The following is a 4,787-nucleotide window of genomic DNA, read 5'->3' on the forward strand; positions in this document are numbered from 1 at the left end:
TACTCTAAATAATATTCTTCAATCTTTTGAGTAGGGTGAACTGAGACTAATTCACACACACATATATAATCCGGACATCTTGATATAAATTTATTTAATAAGTGAACTTTACGAGTATATTGTTATTATTGAATAATAAAATAAGTATCGTTAAATATATAAAATTATAAGTTGATATAACACATAGTATAAACTAATGAAATGCCACTAAATTATAAAATAAGTTATCACGTAGAGTTTTAGCGCCAAATAAGGATCATAACATACATTACATAAATTTTTTTTTTTTTTTTTTAACATCCAGTAATTTCAAAAACCATAGAAGAAAACACCTCTTAATGTAGTTTTTTATTTTTTATTTTTTTATATAATTTTTAGGAAGATTATAATAATTTTGTACCAAAATATGATCTCTCAAGAAGCTTTAATAGTTTTCTTAACTATTAAATAGTGATGAAAGATGATCTCACAAAGGTACATTATAATTTTCAGATAGAAGAACTTTATTGCCATGCAGTTTTACTTTGTATACCAATTACTACTATATACCGAAATGCATTTAATAAATAATATTAATTTTTCGTGATGTGTAAGTAATTGGTGAGAAAATTATATATGGAAAAAAAAATATTTTCCTTACATGAAATTTGAATTTACTCCTTAGTGATGCTATATGCACCCTACTAACTCTCTTAATTCAGACTACTCTGTCTTCTTTCCGATTTTACCCCTTTATCGAACAAGATTTGGCGGGTATATGATTAATGTTTGTAACATATTTATTGTCCTGAGGCGAGAATCGTGACGCGCAGGCAGTGATAATTACACTCTCCTACATATAATTGATTTATTGAGTAAACAACTTTTTCCTATCCAAGGTTTGGCTAACGAGACTTTCCCACCTGTCAAGTTTCAAAATGATACATTTTCCCACCCGTCAAATTTTAAAACAACACTTTCCCCACCCACCGTTATGTTTCATTAGGAAAATCCGTTCTCTACCATAGTATAAATAGTATAAGGACGAAAACACCCTTATCTCTTATTCTTCTCTTTTCTTCTTTCTCCTTTCCCACCTCTGATTTCGATTGCGATTCTGACTGATTCATCGGAATCGAACCCAGCCTTCTCACCACAATCTTCTCACACAAATCAACACATACAATCTTCTCACCTTATCACACCAATTGGCCGGAATCCCACTCCAATAATTCAACAATCAATCCATAACCCACAGTCAACCAAACAGCAAACGCGTGCAACGGTGGCATGAATGCAAGGGAGTAGCAATGGTGCAAAGGTAGAGCACGTACGAGAGAATCATATCTTGGCTGAAACATCATCCCATCCTTGATTGCACCTTCCCCAATCCCGATTAACTAGATTTTTGATCGGATTTTGCCAATTCTCATTGCTACTCCCTCACTATGTGACTGCCATTTTCAGGCAAAATCGACCTGATTCTAGCACTGTCGATACCCCATGACCTCACCATCTTCACATCCTTGACCCCCCCCCCCCCCCTTGAGACCCCTAAGGTCTCCGACCGATTGAACTCACCATTTGCTGGCCACCAACCCAATTGTGTCATACGTTTTTCCCCTTTTACAACTAATTCTATCATTAGAAACCTTCCCTGAGACCACCTTTGTAACCATTAGCTAGCCCTCACCAAAACCCTATCTTCCCCGACTATGGTAGTTTGTCGTTTGTCGACCACCACCCTAATTAGGGTTTTGCAAAATTGTTGAATTTTGGGCTTAATTGGAGTTTGATTTGATGTTAATTGATGTTGGTGTTGATTGATTTTGGAAGTGTGTTGATTGTTGCTGTGATTTTGAGTTGTAATTGGATTTTTCGGCTACTACCATATCTTCTCCCAACCAACTTTCCAATTTGCCCACCAATTATTTGTGGATTTGACCCAACCAAACCCCCCTAAGCTTTTGCCCATATCACGTGTGCTCTCCCAATAGCATGTGCAGCCTCCATTTCTTGCGATTGGTGGTGTCGAGGGTGAATTTCGACGATTCCGACAATTGGTGAGGGTGGAAGATTTTGGGGCAGTGGGGTGGGGGAAGAAAGTAAAACGGTTTGAATTAGGGTTTATGTTTTTTTTCTAAGTTTATATATAGGGGATGAAATGGCATAATTACCCTTTGACTTTTTTTGAATTTACTATTACGTACTTCTTCAATTAAACTTGATAGACGGATCTTAAGATAGGTAGTAAAGTATTTTGAAACTTTTTGGGTGGGAAAATGTCATTAGGGCAAACGTTGTGTGGGAAAATCTCGTTTGCTCTTGATTTATTATGACAACATTTGATTTTTAGTCATCCTCACATTAATATTTCAACAACCATGTCAATTTCTAATGTAAGTTGTTTATGACAACATTTAACTTTCAATTTGTTAGAGTAAGTGCACTAGAGCCAACGATTTAGCTCTTGTAAACTCATTTCAAATTAATGAATAAAAGTCATCACTTGTTTATGAGCATATACTGTAGCATCTATTTACTGCTCGTAAAGAAAATAGTATATGTCCTTGGAAAGGTTAGAACTAGTGACGAGGGAATTAAGTGTTATAAATCGTAATTATGAGAACCCTAGGAGCACAAGGTGGCCCTTCTTAAACCCTTCATAGTCATAGTATAATTCTAACCAAGAAGACATATTAAATGAGAGACTATCATCATGTTGAATGACCCTATCGAAAGGTAGTGATAGATCTCACACGTCAAGGTTATTGGCATCAACCTAGTGCAATGCATGGGTGCTTGCTTGTGCAAGTACACTGAACTGACCCATCAGAGGATTCCATACGAGATGGTAAACCTAGTGTCTGTGGAATATATTCTCTTACGGATGGTGGTGCATGTGGTCCTTCGACTTGAGATCACCAAAGCGTCGTATGTAAATATCGATGTGATTTGACACTAGCCTAACGTTGTCTCTTTTAGGGATAACCAGAACGATAGTGATTGGTTACGTCGAGAAGTTCACTATGGCTATGATGGATTAACAAAGGATTCATCACTCCTGGTTATAGGAGATCTTACCTTGACATGTTCTATATTTGGTTAAAGAACTACAACCTCAAATCCATGGCCACGGTGAAATCGAGTTGGTGCTCAAATCCAATAGTCGTTAGATTCAAGAACCAAATATAGAACATGTCAAGGTAACTTTTGAGGTAGACATTATTTCTGTACTTCAAACCTTGATGAGATAAAAGATGATAAAACAAATCAAATTGCGTGATAACCATATCGAAGACAAGATAAGCCCAAATTGCTAATTCTTTACTTGTTGGGAAATGATGATGCCTTGCTAGAGGCCAATCTTGATTAGTGTACAGAAACACTAATTGCTTGATGCTTAATTAGTTAGCGGGACGTTGCTGACAAAGTGAAGAGCCTTCGGGTCACACACATAGAAGGTAGTTAAGTGAGAAACAGAAATGGAAGACAATATTTTCCTTGGGCTGAAAAGGGTAATTTGGGAGTCCAGGGGCATTTTCGTCATTATGGGCGAAAAGGGTACTTTGGTAATTTTGCTAAGGGGTTAATGCCATTATCCAATTTATTGGGAGAATTTTTAGCAAAACTGGAATCATATTAATTTTAATTAATATGGAGAATATATATTTAATTTAATTAAATATATATTAAAACCCATATATTAAATATGATAAATATATATGGATTAAATTAATAGTAATATTTATTTAATTAGAATATGTATTTATATAGGAATTAATAAATAGGACTATTTATTTAATTAGGATTCATATTTTAGGAGAATATCTTTAAGAGATATTCTAATCCCTTATATCAAGGATTGCAATCCAATTCAAATAAGGATTGTAATCCAATCCAAATAGGAATAAAGGATTTACAATCCTTATTGGACTCTTATTTGGGATTTTCTATATAAAGGGTCATTGGGTTTTATTTTTAGAGAGCTAATAATCAAAAGTTAATTTTGTAAAGAGCAAAATTAACTCTCCCAAAAACCCTAGTCGCCAACCCTAAAGAGAGAAATTCTCTCTCTCTAATCTGCCACCTCCCTTAAGCCCTCCGATTGATCTAGTAGTCAACCATAGGGTGATCCCGAGCCTACCTTCGTGTGGATACCGACGGACTCAATCCTACATTGGATTGATAGCGACTAGTTTCAAAGATCCAGAGGAGGAGCCACCAACGTAGGTAAATGACATAAGCTTGTATGGTTAATTTTATATGTTGATTAATTTAGTTGAAGTCATGATCTTGGGTAATGGGACTGTGCCATGGCAAGAAAATTTTTGTTGTAATTTCGTGCTTGCCACGACATGGCTCCTACAAGTGGTATCAGAGCTTCGATTTGGCCATTGGTTGCATGTATGTGATTGGGTGCTAGATTGGCATGTATAGGGTTTTTAATTTTAATTTTAAACCTGTTGTTTTTGGATTTAATTGTGTTGATGAGTTTCTTATAGATTGGTTGGACTAGGATTTGCAAAAACCCTAATTTGGTGGCTGAATTTCATGGGCTACACACTGCTGCATGTAGTCGCCGTCCATGGCTGTGCGTTGGCACACGCAATTCTTACTTCTTGGTTGTGCACTGCTGTGCATAGCCACCCTAACCATGATTGTGTGTGGCTGCACACAACCCCTCAAATAGGGTGCACATAGCCCTAGGGCAACCTGCCTCATCTACTGCTCGTGGCAACCCTACCTCTTGTTACATGTTAGCACGCGCGGTACTCCCTCCTACTGCATGTTGCTGCATGCCACTA

This window comes from Pistacia vera, unplaced genomic scaffold (genome assembly GCF_008641045.1).
Source record: "Pistacia vera cultivar Batoury unplaced genomic scaffold, PisVer_v2 Contig94, whole genome shotgun sequence".
In the NCBI taxonomy this organism is placed as follows: Eukaryota; Viridiplantae; Streptophyta; class Magnoliopsida; order Sapindales; family Anacardiaceae; genus Pistacia; species Pistacia vera.